The following is a 20,495-nucleotide window of genomic DNA, read 5'->3' on the forward strand; positions in this document are numbered from 1 at the left end:
ATTTTAGGAGTCTGAGAGACTTCAGCAATGGCTCTGAATGAGATCTAGGGTCGGAAAAAGTCATTATTCGGACGACTCGTTTTTGCAAAGTAGTTACTGGTTTTTTGTTAGGTATGTGAGGCCCCAAACTTGAATACCATAAGTAAGAAAGGGGTAAATAAGGGAATAGTAAAGCATAATAAAAAAAAAAACCTTTTCCGTTATTAGTAACAAATTTAAATGGGTTATTTTCAAAGATTTCGCTAAGAATTCACCAAACTTATACAAAAGAGAAATGCTTCTCGTAACACGGTTTTTGCAGAAAATGGAGGAGTTCAGACGTTTGACTCGTTGAAACAGTTTGAGTAGAATGGAAAAACAGCATTCAACTAACTGTTCTATTTTTTCACTAGTTATCATCTTCGACCGTTCGTATTCTTCTCAGAAGGAAACCGTCTTTGTGTATTAAGAATTTTTAATGTTTATTCTCATCCATGCAATTAATTCTTTCTGTTAAAGATTACAGAAAGCTAAAAACTGGTGGTAGAGAAGATAGCTTTGTAAGGAACTCAAGTGTTTGACTAGTTGTTGTCAGAAGAAGCACAACGTTCAACAGACTATTCATTTCTACCACCAATTATCAACTTCGGGCCTTATTCTTTTCTGAAGCCACGGTTCTTGGTGTATGAAGGTTTTACTTTAATTTATTTTAAGCATACAGAAAACTAAACACTGGTGGTGAATAGGCTCTCACGTCACCGTTATGTGGGGATAAAAGAACATACATTAATGCAACAAATAAACTGAAATATGAACTTTTAATAAAAGAATAGTAGTTACAATGAACCGCAAAAGAGGGTCAAAAGATTCTACAAACCACGCAAAACGAAAAGCCTTTCCTATTATTATGAGAGTGGTTAATAATACTAATGATTGTCAATGAACTGGATTTATCTAATTCCTCACTCTTTAAAAATAGAATCTAGTCTAAACGTGGTTATTTCGAAAACGGAGAAGACGCCTCTGTAAGGAGCTTGGACGTAAGAGTAGTTGTTGTCTAAGGAGAAAGGACGTTCATAGGACGGTGTTTTTTAGGATACAAATGAATACACAATTTTTTTTTCATAGATATTGATATTTCTTTTTTTCCGTGATTGTCTTCTTTGACCAACTTTCATCTTCCTGCGACAACAACAACAATAACAAATCCGTTATCAACCTCTCTGCTGTATAAAAGTTAAAAAGACGTTTTACTGATCGAATTTAAGTACAAGTGGAACCTCCATTGAACGAAGTGACAAGGGACTTGGGAAATGTGTTAGTTATTACAAATGGATTGTTCGTTATATCGAACACCTCTATATAACGAATGCTCGGGAAATATATATATCGAGGTATAGTTAATAATCCGGATCTGGTTTCTATACATAGCTACGGCGCTAGAAACTGACAAAACTGTTCAACTACTGTAAAAAGAACTTTATCCTTGTTGGTCTGTTTGGCATTCATCTTTTATCAATTGCTAACATTTATTCGTTGTATCGAAATAAATTTTTCGTTTCCGCTGTAGATTGTGTTCGTTACTTTGTTAAATGTAGGTTCTGCTCCATACATTTCACTGTAATTTTGGCCGGGCTGAAGAAAATCGTTCGTTATACAAGTACAGAGGTTTGTTACATCGAGTTTTCACTGTTCTAAGGTAATTTACTGTCAAGTGCACATTTTAATGTTTTATATTTTAATAGGAGTTTTCAAATTAATTCCTGAATACCGTTAAATGTGGCAATGTATCCGGGGGGTACTCCTGGGAATTCTTGGTGGGGGTGTGCCGCCCGGTTTTCCAAATCCTGACCCTATTTCAGACCAAAAAATGTCATTTTCCACACCTGTTTTCAGACCTGGCCTTTAGGCAGAAATTATGTCATCATAACTTAGATTAGATTGCAAACAAAAAAAATTCTTCAACTCTATTTCGAATTCGCATATTTTTCTTCCTTTCTTACTCATTTGGAATTGAAAGGATAAATACGTTCATACACTCCCGTAGTTCCCTCGAAAACCATACCCGATTCCAGACCAAAACGGGCAAAGTGTATACCCGTTTTCAGACCAAAACGGCGCAAAAACCCTACCTGATGGGGCGGGACATACCTATATAGCTTATTTATGGGAGTACTCCCCCCGAACAATGTATATTTAAAGTTATTTTTGTTTCTAAAAAAAACTCATACTTACATTGGCATAAAAAACTTTAAAATTCCCCCAACTAGGGGGTCCTTCGCGCTCCAGGCGCAATTAAGTTTGGTCTTCAATGAGCCCCTACTTTTTTAGCCTAGCGGCTGTATGGACACATTGGGCCGCCCCTGATGATGCCTTTCTTAGGTCTTCGAATGAGATTTCACAAATGTTCTTTTCCTGAAGGAAAAATAAGAAGAAACTTTTCAGGGGACTACATCATTTATTTATCTTGTTAGGAGTAGAGACTATGACGGCGACGGCAAAAAAGTAATAGGTTTAGATTGGCAAAACAACAACTCTGCACGTGCATCACGCTTTTTTGTACATTTCTTTGCCGTCGTTGCACGACTACGACGTGAAAGGACCAATTTTTAAGTATTTTTTTGATGACGGGGACGGCGAGGCGATAAATGCTACCATCTTTGTCTGAACTCGGGAGTGGCTCCCTCTTTTGAACTCCAACATAAATTCCCTTCTTTGAAGTATCTGGGCGACTTGGAATAATCGCGAAATTGTTTGAAAAGATGCCAAGTCTATTTTTCAGCGACTTTTTCATGGACGTCGCCATTGTCGGATCGTAAGCTCCCTAATATTTCTAAGGGGTTTTTCCATGCTAGCGGGTAATTAACCTGTATCTGCTGTTATCAGGTAATTCTAAACGTAAAACCGAAAGCATTTTCTACGTGATAGATTCTTGTATCTGGGAATGTTCTTCATAGATATACAGCTTACTCTAATTCTTCCCCCCCTGAAATTTTATGGGCCTCCCCCCCACAAGCTGCGATACATGTATTTCCAGTATAAGTGTATTTCTAGTATAAGTAGCCTGCGAGCAAGCTCTCCTATTTTATGCAAGAGTGCCAATTTTTTATAGTTACTTTTACTAGTTTCATTACAATTGACGTTCGACAGATGAGGTACAGTTCTCTCTACTGCTGGGGCATTACGGCGCGTGTAATTTCTGAGATGTATGTAGTTAGGTAAGCTAATTTTCATACTGACACTGAATATAAAGACCATGCACTGGGCTCGATTACCAGCCGATGAAGAAGCTGACAAAAATTATATAAATAACGTTTGAGAAGGCTGTACTTCCAGGGTGAGAGTGTGCCTTCCGGTTCTCCATATTATATTTCGGACCAGAAAATGTAAGAACAGACCTCTAAAATCCATACCCGTTTTCAGACCTGGCCTTTATTCATAGCAATTAAATAAAATCCATACAGAAAATGTAACATGTTGGAGATTGATTGCACTTGAAAAAAATTAAAGTTACAGTCAACTTCTGATAAACTCTTTACCTCCAAGGGAAAAAGCAAAAAGGTTCGAGTTGTTGGAAGTTGAGTTATTCCATTTACAATTATATGAAAAATGGCTTGGAGGGAAACGACAAATTGGTTTGAGTTAGCAAGGGTTAGAGTGATCCAGAGTCAACTGTTTTAACAATAACCCAACATGGTATTTGAAGACGAAGTTGCCTTGCTGCCAAATTGTTAAATTGAGAGTTATTTAACAACAATATTTGGATTTAACTACAACGTATACGATTGCAGCCTGCTCCCTTCGCCATGTCATAAGAAAACAAAAACTACAAGTTAACTAGATTAACAAAAATAACTAACACCTTGGTGGGTGTCAAAGACCCCTTTGTCTCCTAGCCCTACTTATAATATGTATGCTAAGGAAATTGGGAATGAAAACCTATGTTTAATACCACTTTTTAAACAACAACAAAAAAAAACTCCTATACCACTATCCTTCTTAAACAGAGGAATATATCCTCACAGCTACTTAAGTTCAGTAAATGTAACTGCGAGGGTCTGTTAAATAATTATTCTGCAAAAAAATAATATAGGAAGTAAAACGCTACTTGGGTGTATTGCATATCAACATACTATATACAGTGAAACCTGTATTAAGCGGACACCCTCGGGGAATGCTGTAGTGTCCGCTTAATACAGGGTGTCCACCTAATACAGGTTTTGATAAATAACGTCATATGAGGTGTCAAATGCCATTCAAATGAGCAGTGGAAACGTTTAGAACACTCCCAGAGACTATGATGATTTACGTTTGCATTAATTTCTTTATTGAAGATGATACTACCATAAACATAGATTGCAACTCAAATTTGAAGAACTGAGATAAGTGAAACAAGCTCTATAGAAACAAAATGAAATAGAAAACAACACTGTACCAGGAAACTAATCAAATAAGTTCGTCAAGTCACGTTTTTTAATGTAAAAATATTAACATTTGTGTGTGGCAATCATTTGCATTTCCGGTATCTGGCATGTTGGGTGGTAGAATTTAATTACAAGTGTCCTTTTAATACAGGTTGGCAACAATAGAAATGACCATTTCAGGTACTCTCTAAGTGTCCGCGTCCGCTTGATAGAGGTGTCCGCTTAATAAAGGTTTCATTTAAAGTAAATAAGGAAAATAAATTTGGGGACTTCGGCTACTGTCCGCTTAAAAGAGGGTGTCTGCTTAATACAGGTTTCACTGTATTTCATAACTTAAGTTGGATAGAACAATACACCACTAAAGCAGGTTTACAGGTTCACATCCCACTAACGCCTACTTGTACTACAATGTTTGTAACTATGAGACATTATCGACTCCACCCACCTTCATGTAACATGTTGATGTGAGGTCCTGATGCTGACACTCTATTACTGTATCCTTTGTTACAGGAACACTGATAGAGCCAATGGACAGCTTCACCACCATGCTCATCTTGAAAGCAACAAGCTCTTCTTTCAAGGGACATGCACTTCTTATTCTGTAATTTTTGGAACATGCAAACAATTTAATACAAGATGTTGTTACACTACATGTAGCTCTGTACAACAGTGTGCTCAATAGGATTCCATGTGCTCATGTGCCCAACCTTGCAGGGTGCAAAGAAAATCATTTTTACAGCTTGCCATTCGGGCAAGCTGAAGCTAGCATTTACTAGCCCAGACGTCATTTCAACTAGCCCCCAAAACTTTTTGTTCTTCTGTTATTCAAATTCCTCATAAAACATCACTAGCCCGTCGGGCAAGTTAAAAACAGAATTCACTAGCCCGATAGCAAAATCCACTAGCCCCGGGCTGTCGGACAGTACTTTCTTTGCACGCTGCCTTGACAAGGTGGCATGACATGAGCACAAACTAAAGAGCATCTACATGTAAATGGCAAAATAAGCGGCTATATAAATCCAAAAAAATTGATCAATGGGTGCTGCTTTCTATTAAGGACTCTGCGGTAGCAAAAAAACAATGAGAGAGAAGTGCTGGCTACTTATGCAAGTTTTTTTTTAAGCTTCACCATGCGTTTGAACAAGTCTCCAGTCCCATAGCACGTTTCATTTCGAAAATACTGCAATTTGAACTTGACTCTACCAGAAACCTAGAAATATTGAATATATATATTAGGTGCAGTTACACAGGGCACTTTTTCCATGAGAAATTGCCCTTTTACCACGGGAAACTGTATTTAATAGTGTGACCGACGTTTCCCAAGGTAAGTTTCCTGTGTTAAATAAACAGGTTTATTTCACACTGATTGAACTAATTTGTTGGGCTATACTGATCTGGGAACAATACTTACAAAAAAAATTTGTTCTATTTCTGGCATGTAATCAAACTGCTAACTACCCTCGCAAGATTAACACTAACATACCAGTTGAAATTTCAGCTAAACTCTCCGTAAATTTTCAACATAACATGAAATACTACAATCATTGACAGCAATTATTACCGCAATAGAGCAAATGAAGCCGTAAAAGCGGCTAAATCAACTTGGGAATTAATTCATGTGTAACTACATGCTGCTGCGGCAAACTAAATCCACATTAAAATTCATACCACGGGTTTGTTAATGTGGGAAATGTCTTTTACCATGATGTGTGTGCTAACCGCACCTATCATCTACTGTAAAGGCTGGTTTCAATATGATCGCTGCAATCACTGAAAAAAAGTTCAGCGATCGTGGCAATCAGGGACCGCGCAGCAAGTTTTCGAGTCGCGGGGCTAAAGAAGAATGCGTGAAGGAAAATTTTGGGGGGGCCGGGGGGGGGGCATGCTTGTGGATTTCTTTTCAATTTCTCTAAAGTGACGGAGAATGCAAATAATGATAAAACTATTGATTTTTTTCCACATCTTCAGTGATGTTGCTATCGGGTCTGAAAATTCACCATCACTAAATTGAAATATCATAGATTGTTATGTTATACTACTGATATCAACCTTTAATTACGATAAATAAGCCAGAAATCCAACGATCTTGCTTGAGCTGCCTTGAACTCAAGGCTGTATAATTACTGAGCAATTATTGCACGAGGCTGAGTATGATATGAAGAGTTATGCAGATCGAGGGGGTTATCCGCCAAAGCCGAAGGCTTGAGCCCGGTGGATAACCCCGGGGGGGGGCACTTGGGTATTTTTTGGGTGGGTATGTGCCGCCCGGGACTCCAAATTGGCACCCCGTTCTAAAAACTAATTTCCCCTAAAATTGATACCCCGTTCTAGAAATGGGCCAATTTGTTATATCCCGTTCTAGAACTCGCCCTAAAACTGATACCCCATTCTAGAAATGGGCCAATTTTTTATACTCCGTGCTAGAAAGTTTGTAAATTGAAATAGCCCTGTTTTTTTAAAAGATATTTCTTTATTTGTTCGACTTATACATCAAATAAATGCTTTATTATAATCAGCAACAATTTTAAGCAGAAGATAAAGCCGTGATCCACAAGTTTTTATACCCCGTTCTAGAAAACGCCTCTGAAATGGATACCCCGTTCTAAATCACGAACTTCAAAATCACGACCCCGTTGGGCGGCACATACCCGTATAGGTAATGTTTATTACATGTTGTATCTTCTGCGTAAAAACGAGGATACTATTGTTAAACAAGCCTTTCGTACTTCGCTAGAACTTCACTGTAATGGTAAAAATAGCTTTTACCATAATCTTATGAAAATATCTGAATATTATGACCTCCCTAATTTTGATTCTAATAATTTAAGTGAAGTTAAGATCAAACACTATATAGATATAATAAGACAAAAATATATTACATATTGGCAACATACAATCCATCATTCTAAGGGCCTGTTTACATGAAGGTGGGGGACCCCAGGTAGGTGAGGTAACATGTGGCGGGTTACCTCACCTAACATGTAAACGTGATCACATTAAAATGAGAGATAAGAATATGAACAGGCAGGCTACCGCACCTAAGCGGGTTACCTCACCTATCTGGGGAACCCCACCTCCATGTAAACAGGCCCTAAGAAACTACAATTTTACAGCTTATTTAAACATGATTATAAAATTTCAAGTTATCTAGACTTAATTAGAAATTCTGCTAATAGGAAAGATTTAGTGAAAATTCGTATAAGTAACCACAAACTCATGATTGAAACTGGAAGATATAATCAAACTTCCCGCAACGATAGATTCCTCCCTATTTGTAACTCTGGTATAATTGAAGAGAAATTCATTTTCTCTTCCATTGTCCAAAATACTCAATCCCAAGGGAGAAATTCTACAATCAAATCCAACAAAATTTTGTCGACTTTAATCACTTATCTTACACAGAATAAATAATTAAATTGATGCATTCAGAGAATTTTTCCGTAAATTCACATTTGTTGAAATTTGTCTCATTATGTAATGATTTACGTAAGAATTTGTTATCAAATCATGCTGATGACACTTGATTGACTTTAGTAATCATTGCATTCCATTATCATTCTTATGATTTCTTTGTTTGTTTTTTTTTATGTTAAAGCTTTTGCTATACTGTAACTACATAATTCTAGTCATGCAAATAAAGCTTATGTTGTTGTTGTTGTTGTTACCCCCTGTAACCTCTTGTACCCCCTGTAACCCCCTGTCACCCCTTGTAACCCCCTGTAACCCTTGTAACCCCTTGTAACCCCCTGTAACCCCTTGTAACCCCCGGTCACCCCTTGTTCGCTCCTGTAACACCTTGTAACCCCGCGTTCCACCTTCTAACCCCCTGTAACCCCTTGTAACTCTTTGTAACCCCCTGTAACCCTTTGTAACCCTCTGTCACCCCTTGAAACCCCCTGTAACCCCTTGTAACCCCTTGTGACCCCCTGTCTCGCCTTGTAACCCTCTGTCACTTCTTGTAACCCCTTGTAACCCCCTGTTACCCTTTGTAACCCCCTATAGTTCCTTGTAACCCCCTGTAACCCCTTGGAACCCCCTGTCACCCTTTGCAACTCCCTGTTACCCCTTGTAACCCCCCTGTAAGCCCTTGTAACCCCGTGTATTCCCATTTCATAGATCGTGAAAATAAATCGTAAAAATACGATTTTCGACGTTTTATATGGCAAACAAGCCTTTCTGAATAACGAAAACATCGGTTTCAAAAACCCATAAAATTGGCCTTTTTCTAAGGGGGTTAGTCCATGCTTTTGGTCAAAAATTTGAAATTTTGTTTACGTTTCGTTTTATGCAAAATACACCGAGAAAACGTATTTGGTGAAGTTCTCGTTAGAAAACAAGCCTTTCTAGACAATATAAACATGGATTTAAAAAGACGGCAAAATTGGCATTTTTGCAAAGGGGATAGTCCATGATTTTTGTCAAAAAGTTAAACTTTTTTCATCTTTTGTGTTTATCAAAAATAGATCGAGAAAAAGTGTTTGCTGACGTTCTAGATAAAAAAAAGCCTTTAAAGACTATAAAAACAACTGTTTCTGAAAAACGCAAAATTGGAATTCTTCTAAAGGGGTTAGTCCATCGTTTTGGTCAAAAATTTGAGATTTCTTAAACTTTGATTTTTATGCAAAACAGACCAAGAAAAAGTATCCGGGAAGATTCTATTTAGAAAAAAAGTTTCTATAATCCTTTGTAACCCCCGTGTAACTCCTCGTAATCCCCTGTCACCCCTTGTAACCCCCTGTAACCCCTTGTAACCCCCTGTCACCCCTTGTAACCCCTTGTAACCCACTGTAACCCCTTGTAACCCCATGTAACCCCCAGTAACCCCTTGTAACCTTCTGACACCCCTTGTAACCCCTTGTAACCCCTTGTAACCCCCTGTAACCCTTTGTAACCCTCTGTCACCTCTTGTAACTCCCTGTAACCCCGTGTAACCCCTTGTAACCCCATGTCAACTTTTGTAAACCCCTGACACCCCTCGTAATCCCCGGTCAGCCCTTGTAATCCCCTGCGACCCCTTGTAACCCCTTGTAACCTTGTGTAACAGCCTGTCACCCACTGTAACCCCTTGTCACCCCTTGTAACCCCTTGTAACCTTCTGTAACCCCTTGTAACCCCATGTCACCCCTGTAACCCCTTGTAACCCCCTGTCACCCCTTGAAATCCCCTGTAACCCTTCCTAACCCCTTGTAACCTCCTGTAACCCTTTGTAACCCCTCTCACCCCTTGTCACCCCTTGTAACCCCCTGTAACCCTATGTAACCCCATGTCACCCCTTGTAACCCCTTGTAACCCTCTGTAACCCCTTGTAAGCCCCTGTCACCCGTTGTAACCCTTTGTAACCACTTGTAACTCCCTGTCACCACTTTTAACCCCCTGTTACCCCTTGTAACCCCCTGTAACCCCTTGTAAACCCCTGTAACCCCTTGTAACCCCATGTAACCCCCTGTCACCCCTTGTAACCCCCTGTAACCCCTTGTAACCCCCTGTCTCGCCTTGTAACCCACTGTCACTTCTTGTAACCCCTTGGAAGCCCCTGTTACCCTTTGTAACCCCCTATAATTCCTTATAACCCCCTGTAACCCCTTGGAACCCCCTGTCACCCTTTGCAACTCCCTGTTACCCCTTGTAACCCCCTGTAGGCCCTTGTAACCTCGTGTATTCCCATTTCATAGATCGTGAAAATAAATCGTAAAAATACGATTTTCGACGTTTTATATAGCAAACAAGCCTTTCTGAATAACGAAAACATCGGTTTCAAAAACCCATAAGATTGGGGGTTAGTCCATGGTTTTGGTCAAAGATTTGAAATTTTGTCTACGTTTCGTTTTATGCAAAATACACCGAGAAAACGTATTTGGTGAAGTTCTCGTTAGAAAACAAGCCTTTCTAGACAATATAAACATGGATTTTTAAGAGAAGGCAAAATTGGCATTTTTGCAAAGGGGATAGTCCAAGATTTTTGTCAAAAAGTTAAACTTTTTTCATCTTTTGTGTTTATCAAAAATAGATCGAGAAAAAGTGTTTGCTGACGTTCTAGATAAAAAAGGACCCTATAAAGACTATAAAAACAACTGTTTCTGAAAAACGCAAAATTGGAATTCTTCCAAAGGGGTTACTCCATCGTTTTAATCAAAAATTTGAGATTTCTTCAACTTTGATTTTTATGCAAAACAGACCAAGAAAAAGTATCCGGGAAGATTCTATTTAGAAAAAAAGTTTCTATAAACCTTTGTAACCCCCGTGTAACACGTCGTAATCTCCTGTCACCCCTTGTAACCCCGTGTAACACCTTGTAACCCCCTGTCACCCCTTGTAACCCCTTGTAACCAACTGTAACCCCTTGTAGCCCCCTGTAACCCCCAGTAACCCCTTGTAACCTTCTGACACACCTTGTAACCCCTTGTAACCTCCTGTAACCCTTTGTAACCCTCTGTCAAGTTTGGAAACTCCCTGTAACCCCTTGTAACCCCATGTCACCTTTTGTAACCCCCTGTAAACCCGTTTAACCCCTTGTAACCCCGTGTAACCCCTTGTAACTCCCTGTCACCCCTTGTAACTTCCTGTATCCCCCTGTCACCCCTCGTAACCCCCGGTCAGCCCTTGTAACCCGTTGTAACCCTCTGTAACCCCTTGTAACCCCCTGTAACCCCCTGTAACCCCTTGTAATCTTCTGTCACCCCTTGTAACCCCTTGTAACCCCCTGTAACCCTTTGTTACCCTCTGTCACCTCTTGTAACTCCCTGTAACCCCGTGTAACCCCTTGTAACCCCCAGTCACCTTTTGTAACCTCCTGTAACCCCTTGTAACACCCTGTAACCTCTTGTAACTTTCTGTAACCCTTAGCAGCTCCCTGTCACCCCTTGTAACCCCTTCTAACCCCCTGTAACCCTTCGTAACCCTCTCTCACCCCTTGTAACCTCCTTTATCCCCCTGTTACCCCTTGTAACCCACGGTAACCCCTTGTAACCTCCTGTCACCTCTTGTAATCCCCTGTTACCCCTTGTAACCCCCTGTCATTCCCTGTAACCTCTTGTACCCCTCTGTCACCCCTTGTAACCCGTTGTGACCCCCTCCCCTCCTGTCACCCCTTAAAACCCCTGTAACCCCCTGTAACCCCCTGTCAACCCTGTCACCCCTTGTAACCTTCTGTAACCCCTTGTAACCACCTGTCATCTCTAGTAGACCCTTGTAACCCCCTGTCACCCCTTGTAACCAACGGCAACCCCATGTAACCTCTTCTTACCCCCTGTCACCCCTGGTAACTCCCTGTATCCCCCTGTAACCCTTCGTAACCCTCTCTCACCCCTTGTAACCTCCTTTATCCCCCTGTTACCCCTTGTAACCCACGGTAACCCCTTGTAACCTCCTGTCACCTCTTGTAATCCCCTGTTACCCCTTGTAACCCCCTGTCATTCCCTGTAACCTCTTGTACCCCTCTGTCACCCCTTGTAACCCGTTGTGACCCCCTCCCCTCCTGTCACCCCTTAAAACCCCTGTAACCCCCTGTAACCCCCTGTCAACCCTGTCACCCCTTGTAACCTTCTGTAACCCCTTGTAACCACCTGTCATCTCTAGTAGACCCTTGTAACCCCCTGTCACCCCTTGTAACCAACGGCAACCCCATGTAACCTCTTCTTACCCCCTGTCACCCCTGGTAACTCCCTGTATCCCCCTGTCACCTTTCGTAACCCCCTGTAACCCCTTGGATAGGATAGGATAGGATAAGTGCTTTATTATCAACAGAACGCCTACAGACACATGTGTTTACAACGATAACAAAGATTTTAGTGCAATAATTACAGAGGTGTACATTCGTGAAATTTATAAAACTATTAAACAAGGTTATATTTAACGCGTCTATCTCTTTCGCGGAAGCGATCATATACGTATTTAGCCACAATTTTTTTTCGTTTTCTCTCCTTGCTTCATACTTATGAACGTTGTAAAGGCAGAGCTTGGAGTCATAGAGTCAAGAATAAGATTAGTTTCCTTTTTTAGCGTATTGAACAACTCTCTCCTAGGATCCCTATAGGCTATGCAATTCATCAAGAAATGCTCCTCGTCTTCTAATCCAGTTTTACATAATGGACAGATTCTTTGGTCTGGTGGTTGATAGGGTTTAACGTATCGTCCAGTTTCAATTGCTAGTTTGTGGTTGCTTTATCTTAGCTTTGTGATTGCTACTCTATGATTGGTGTTTCTTACATTTGTGAGGTAATTTTCGTAGTCATGGGTAAGTTTAAATTTCCTAAAAGTTCTCAGTTTGTTTTTTTGATGCGGGTCCTTTCGTTCATCGTTGTGTATTTCGCTAATCCATGTTTGCTGTTCTATGTCTAAGAGTCTCTGTCGTATATAGTTCATGATTGCGGGAGTGTTAGTTTTCGCTGACCATATGTCGCCAAGATCTGCGAGATTTAATAGTCGTTTTAATTTGCTTGACCAAAGTTCCTTTTTATCTTGACCAATTTGGTCTGTAAATGCTATTCCAGAGAGTTTATTTTGGTGCTCCGGCTCACAAAATTTCAGCCAATATTTAATGGCTCTGCACTTTGTCTTCGTTCGCATTGGGAAACGGCCTACCTCCGATCTGCACGCATTTGAGCTACAGAATTTGTTAACTCCCAATAGCCACCTTATAAACTTTGTTTGGACAAACTCAATTGGATCATTTTCTAGCTTTCCGTCGTGATCGACCCCCCAGACCTCGCTTCCGTAGGTGAGTATTGGAGAAATAACCGTGTCAAAAATTTTCATTGTGAGCTGTACATCGTCTCTGAAATGGTCGCCCATTTCCTTCCTGAGTTTGTACAAAGCTTTAAGGGCGACCTTCTTTATTTCCTGTTTAGCGTACGTGAAGGTCCCATAAGTACTAAATTGTAGGCCAAGATATTTATAATTGCTAACATTGTCAAGTTTACTGCCTCTATAGTATAATACGTGCTTATTCATGGTTCTCCCGCACTTATTAAAAATTAACACCTTAGTTTTATTAAGGTTAACCGACAAATCGTTTTCTTTGCAGTATTCACTGAGGGAATCCAAATAATCCTGCAGTCCGTTTTTTGATTTGGAGAATATGACCAAGTCATCCGCGTAGAGCATACAACTTAACGGTAACTCGTTTAGTTCTACGTCATTTAGGTTCTTGGCCTTAAGTTTCTCTGAAAGGTCACTGACATAAAGGTTAAAAAGGGTTGGCGAGAGCATGCAACCTTGTTTTACACCGGTATGGCATCGAAAGGCAGGTGTTAGCATATTTTCTAACCCTTTGTAACCCCCTGTCACCTTTTGCAACCCCTTGTAACCCTGTGTAACCCCTTGTGATCACCTGTAACCCCTTGTAACCCCCTGTCACCCCTTGTAACCCCTTGTAACCCTACGTAACCCCTTGTAATCCCCTGTAAACCCCTGTAATCTTCTCTCACCCTTTGTAACACCTTGTAACCCCCTGTAACCCCTTGTAATCCTCTGTCACCTCTTGTAACCCCGTGTAACCTTGTAACCCTGTAACCCATTGTAACACCCAGTAACCCCTTGTAACCCCCCGTCACCCCTTGTAACCCTATGTAACCCCCTGTAACCCCCTGTAACCCCTTGTGATCTCCTGTAACCCCTTGTAACCCCCTGCCACCCCTTGCAACCCCTTGTAACCCTATGTAAACCCTTGTAACCCCCGGTAAACTTCTGTCACCCTTTGTAACCCCTTGTAACCCCCTGTAACCCCTCGTAACCCCCTGTAACCCCTCGTAACCCTCTGTCACCTCTTGTAACCCCCTGTAATGCTGTAACCCTGTAACCCCTTGTAACCCCTTGTGACCCCCTGTAACCCCTTGTAACCCCCTGTAACCCCTGATAACCCCCCGTCACCCCTTGTAACCCCTTGTAACCCCCTGTAGTCTTCTGTCACCCTTTGTAACCCCTTGTAACCCCCTGTAACCCCTTTTAACCCTCTGTCACCCCTTGTAACCCCTTGTAACCCCCTGTAACCCCTTGTGATCTCCTGTAACCCCTTGTAACCCCCTGCCACTCCTTGTAACCCCTTGTAACTCTATGTAACCCCTAGTAACCCCCGGTAATCTTCTGTCACCCTTTGTAACCCCTTGTAACCCCCTGTAACCCATTGTAACCCTCTGTCACCTCTTGTAACCCCCTGTAACCCTGTAACCCTGTAACCCCTTGTAACCCCCTGTAACCCCTTGTAATCCCCTGTCACCCCTTGTAACCCCTTGTAACTCTATATAACCCCTTGTAACCCCCTGTAACCCCCTGTAATCTTCTCTCACCCTTTGTAACCCCTTGTAATCCTCTCTCACCTATTGTAACCCCCTGTAACCCTGTAGCCTTGTAACCAATTAAAACCCCCTGCAACCCCTTTGTAACCCTCTGTCACCCCTTGTAACCCCTTGTAACCCCCTGTAACCCCTTGTGATCTCCTGTAACCCCTTGTAACCCCCTGTCACCCCTTGTAACCCCTTCTAACCCTATGTAACCCCTTGTAACCCCTGGTAATCTTCTCCTACCCTTTGTAACCCCTTGTAACCCCCTGTAATCTTCTGTCACCCTTTGTAAGCCCTTGTAATCCACTGTAATCTTCTGTCACCCTTTGTAACCCCTTGTAACCACCTGTAACCCCTTGTAACCCTCTGTCACCCCTTGTAAACCCATGTAACCCCCTGTAACCCCTTGTGACCCCCTGTAACCCCTTGTAACCACCTGTTACCCCTCGTAACCCCTTGGAACCCCATGTAACCCCTTGTAACCCCCTGTAACCCCCTGTAATCTTCTGTCACCCTTTCTAACCCCTTGTAACCCCCTTTCACCACTTGTAACCCTCTGTCACTTCTTGTAACCCCCTGTAACCCTGTGACCCTGTAACCCCTTGTAACCCCTTGTAACCCATTGTAACCCTATGTAACCCCTTGTAACCCCCTTTAACCCCTTGTGATCCCCTGTAACTTATTGTAACCCCTTGTAACCCCCTGTCACCCCTTGTAACCTATTGTAACCCTATGTAACCCCTTGTATCCCCCGGTAATCTTCTGTCACCCTTTGTAACCCCTTGTAACCCCATGTAACCCCTCTGTCACCTCTTGTAACCCCCTGTAACCCTGAAACCCTGTAACCCCCTCTAACCCCTTGTGTTCTCCTGTAACTTCTTGTAACCCCTTGTAACCCCCTGTCACCCCTTCTAACCCCTTGTAACACCCTGTAACCCCTTGAACCCCCTGTTACCCCTTGTAACCCCCTGTAACCCCTTGTAACCCCTTGTAAAGCTATGTAACCCCCTGTAACCCCCTTTAACCCCATGTAATCTTCTATCACCCTTTGTAACCCCTTGTAACCCCCTGTAACCCATTGTAACCCTATGTCACCTCTTGTAACAGCCTGTAACCCTGTCACCCCATGTAACCCCTTGTAACCGCCTGTAAGCGTTGGTAACCCTATGTCACTTCTTGTAACCCCCTGTAATCTTTCTGTCACCCTTTTTAAGCCTTTGTAACCCCCTGTTACCCCTTGTAACGCCCTGTCACCCCTTGTAACCCCTTGTAAACCTATGTAACCCGTTGTAACCCCTTGTAACCCCATGTAATCTTCTGTCACCCTTTGTAACCCCTTGTAACCCTCTGTCACCCTTTGTAACTCCTTCTAACCCCCTTTAACCCCCTGTAACCCCCTGTAATCTTCTCTCACCCTTTGTAACCCCTTGTAACCCCCTGTAACCCCTTGTAATCCTCTGTCACCTCTTGTAACCCCGTGTAACCTTGTAACCCTGTAACCCATTGTAACACCCTGTAACCCCTTGTAACCCCCTGTCACCCCTTGTAATCCTATGTAACCCCCTGTAACCCCTTGTGATCTCCTGTAACCCCTTGTAACCACCTGTCACCCCTTGTAACCCCTTGTAACCCTATGTAACCCCTTGTAACCCCCGGTAAACTTCTGTCACCCCTTGTAACCCCTTGTAACCCCCTGTAACCCCTCGTAACCCTCTGTCACCTCTTGTAACCCCCTGTAATGCTGTAACCCTGTAACCCCTTGTAACCCCTTGTGACCCCCTGTAACCCCTTGTAACAGCCTGTAACCCCCGATAAACCCCTGTCACCCTTTGTAACCCCTTGTAACCCCCTGTAACCCCTTTTAACCCTCTGTCACCCCCTGTAACCCCTTGTAACCCCCTGTAACCTCTTGTGATCTCCTGTAACCCTATGTAACCCATTGTAACCCCCGGTAATCTTCTGTCACCCTTAGTAACCCCTTGTAACCCCCTGTAACCCCTTGTAACCCTCTGCCACCTCTTGTAACCCCCTGTAACCCTGTAACCCTGTAACCCCCTGTAACCCCTTGTGATCTCCTGTAACTTCTTGTAACCCCTTGTAACCCCCTGTCACCTACTTGTAACCCCTTGTAACTCTATGTAACCCCTAGTAACCCCCGGTAATCTTCTGTCACCCTTTGTAACCCCTTGTAACCCCCTGTAACCCATTGTAACCCTCTGTCACCTATTGTAACCCCCTGTAGGCCTGTAACCCTGTAACCCCTTGTAACCCCCTGTAACCCCTTGTGACCCCCTGTAACCCCTTGTAATCCCCTGTCACCCGTTGTAACCCCTTGTAACCCTATATAACCCTTTATAACCCCCTGTAACCCCCTGTAATCTTCTCACACCCTTTGTAACCCCTTGAAACCCCCTGCAACCCCTTTGTAAGCCTCTGTCACCCCTTTTAACCCCTTGTAACCCCCTGTAACCCATTGTGATCTCCTGTAACCCCTTGTAACCCCCTGTCACCCCTTGTAACCCCTTGTAACCCTATGTAACCCCTTGTAAACCCTGGTAATCTTCTGTTACCCTTTGTAACTCCTTGTAACCCCCTGTAACCCCTTGTAACCCTCTGTCACCTCTTGTAACCCCCTGTAACCCTGTAACCCTGTAACCCCTTGTAACCCCCTGTAATCTTCTGTCACCCTTTGTAAGCCCTTGTAATCCACTGTAATCTTCTGTCACCCTTTGTAACCCCATGTTACCCCCTGTAACCCCTTGTGACCCACTGTAACTCCTTGTAACCACCTGTTACCCCTCGTAACCCCTTGTAACCCGATGTAACCCCTTGTAACGCCCTGTAATCTTCTGTCACCCTTTGTAACCCCTTGTAACCCCCTTTCACCACTTGTAACCCTCCGTCACTTCTTGTAACCCCCTGTAACCCTGTGACCCTGTAACCCCTTGTAACCCCTTGTAACCCATTGTAACCCTATGTAACCCCTTGTAACCCCCTTTAACCCCTTGTGATCCCCTGTAACTTCTTGTAACCCCTTGTAACCCCCTGTCATCCCTTGTAACCTATTGTAACCCTATGTAACCCATTGTAACCCCCGGTAATCTTCTGTCACCCTTAGTAACCCTTTGTAACCCCCTGTAACCCCTTGTAACCCGCTGTCACCTCTTGTAACCCCCTGTAACCCCGTAACCCTGTAACCCCCTGTAACTCCTTGTGATCTCCTGTAACTTCTTGTAACCCCTTGTAACATAACGAGCCGCACCGTCTTAGCAACCAAAAAAATTTTGTTTATCAAGCTGAGATAGGGGACTAAAAGTCCCCTATCTCAGCTGGATACTCAGAAGCTTGTAACATTCACTATTCCATTTATCTCTGATCATATTTCGCATCTAATACGATAGAGGCGTCAATTTTTGCGCCATCATGTCATCATTCTAGGGCGAGAAATTTAATTAAAAGCGCGGCATTAAACAAATGTACGGCTCACGTTTCGGCTAAAATTATTCAGTGCCGTCAAAGAAAAAAACGTATTATTAAGATCTGCGTATAAAGTCGATCACATTGCAAACACAGACAAAAACGCTTAAATATCTCCTACGAAATGAACGGCTGAGTTTCTTTTTTCTACGGGTCAAACTGCTACCATATATCCCAGAAGCGCTCAGGCATAATAATATGCCAGGACTTCTACCTGGATGAACCAGAAAGGATATAGAACAACTGCCTAAATTTTTTTTTTACGGCTACGGGTTGAAATGCTAAACGTGTTATATATCCTAGAAGCGCTCAGGCATAATAATATCATGCCAGGACTTCTACCTAGATGAACCAGAAAGGATATAGAACAACTGTCTTTTTTTTTTTACGGCTACGGGTGGAAATGCTAAACGTGTTATATATCCTAGAAGCGCTCAGGTATAATAATAACATGCCAGGACTTCTACCTGGATGAACCAGAAAGGATATAGAACAACTGCCTAAATTTTTTTTTTACGGCTACGGGTTGAAATGCTAAACGTGTTATATATCCTAGAAGCGCTCAGGCATAATAATATCATGCCAGGACTTCTACCTGGATGAACCAGAAAGGATATAGAACAACTGCCTTTTTTTTTTTACGGCTACGGGTCGAAATGCTAAACGTGTTATATATCCTAGAAGCGCTCAGGCATAATAATATGCCAGGACTTCTACCTGGATGAACCAGAAAGGATATAAAACAACTGCCTATCTTTCCTTTTTACGGCTACGGGTCGAAATGCTAAACGTGTTATATATCCTAGAAGCGCTCAGGAATAATAATATGCCAGGACTTCTACCTGGATGAACCAGAAAGGATATAGAACAACTGCCTGTTTTTTTTTTTTTACGGTTACGGGTCGAAATGCTAAACGTGTTATATATCCTAGAAGCGCTCAGGCATAATAATATGCCAGGACTTCTACCTGGATGAACCAGAAAGGATATAGAACAACTGCCTGTTTTTCCTTTTTACGGCTACGGGTCGAAATGCTAAACGTGTTATATATCCTAGAAGCGCTCAGGCATAATGATAATATGCCAGGACTTCTACCTGGATGAACCAGAAAGGATATAGAACAACTGCCTATTTTTTTTTTTTTTTTACGGCTACGGGTCGAAATGCTAAACGTGTTATATATCCTAGAAGCGCTCAGGCATAATAATATGCCAGGACGTCTACCTGGATGAACCAGAAAGGATATAAAACAACTGCCTATTTTTCCTTTTTACGGCTACGGGTCGAAATGCTAAACGTGTTATATATCCTAGAAGCGCTCAGGCATAATGATAATATGCCAGGAATTCTACCTGGATGAACCAGAAAGGATATAGAACAACTGCCTTTTTTTTTTTTTTTTTACGGCTACGGGTCAAAATGCTAAACGTGTTATATATCCTAGAAGCGCTCAGGCATAATAATATGCCAGGACTTCTACCTGGATGAACCAGAAAGGATATAGAACAACTGCCTTCTTTTTTCTACGCGTCGTAGTTCTAAAGGTGTTATTCTTAGAAGCGCTCAGGCTTAATAATATGCCAGGTTTCCAGCGACTGACTTTAGCTGATTTTGCGGTGCGCAAGAATGGATAATTTACCCGACTTGTAAACAGATATTTCCTTCAGCCGATTGTGTCTCATGCAGGAGAATGTCATGTCTGCGTTGTTTTGTTTCCACTGAAGTTTTATCAAAAAAGCTTAAGCGAAAATAGGAAGATCGCAATTTATACTCTTACGAACTATAAATTAGGGCTGACCTGGAAGACGCGTTGAATTGTGCCGCCATCCTTCAAAATATAATCTGGCTGCGTTTAGGGAGACAATTTCTTCTTCCATTCAGATTTACTTGGTATATGTGTTTGCGAGAATCTTCAGACAAAGAATTGGGTATACACTGATTCGAATGGCTTGGCGATACTAAGTGCTTAAGTCTACTTACCGATTACAACATGTTTTGGAAGTATTGAGAAGCGCGCCAAATGAGGTTGCCACACCGTTCTCGAGCAAACACGGCGCGACCTGGATTGATAAAATTACCATTACATGCAGCTATCATGCCAGTGATTTCTCCTTTCGTCGCATAGTGAATAGTTTGTGAGCACATCCTCGACTCTCGAAACATTTGTCTTGCGCCGCTTTCGAAGTTGCTTCTCCCGCGAACCATAGGTAGATTTCCCGCTTAACATAATGTTTGATAATTTATGCAAAAGTTGACCTCGTGAAAGTCAGCAGTGCATTAATCGACTCAAAAATAAACAGACTTCCTAGAGGGTTTTGAACACGGTTTTAATTAAGG

At 42.2% G+C, this 20,495-nt stretch overlaps 1 long non-coding RNA gene and 1 pseudogene across 1 annotated transcript; both read right to left on the reverse strand.

Moving 5' to 3' along the window:
* Positions 1-778: 778 nt before the first annotated feature.
* On the reverse strand, positions 779-5,108 carry LOC140951258 (uncharacterized). Its single transcript, XR_012167269.1, has 3 exons — positions 4,849-5,108; positions 2,215-2,394; positions 779-1,161 (listed from the first exon to the last, which is right to left on the reverse strand). It is a non-coding gene; the product is annotated as an uncharacterized lncRNA (long non-coding RNA).
* Positions 5,109-12,240: 7,132 nt separating this feature from the next.
* On the reverse strand, positions 12,241-13,259 carry LOC140951064 (uncharacterized; annotated as a pseudogene).
* Positions 13,260-20,495: the final 7,236 nt, after the last annotated feature.

Source organism: Porites lutea, chromosome 10, assembly GCF_958299795.1.
Source record: "Porites lutea chromosome 10, jaPorLute2.1, whole genome shotgun sequence".
Classification (NCBI taxonomy): Eukaryota; Metazoa; Cnidaria; class Anthozoa; order Scleractinia; family Poritidae; genus Porites; species Porites lutea.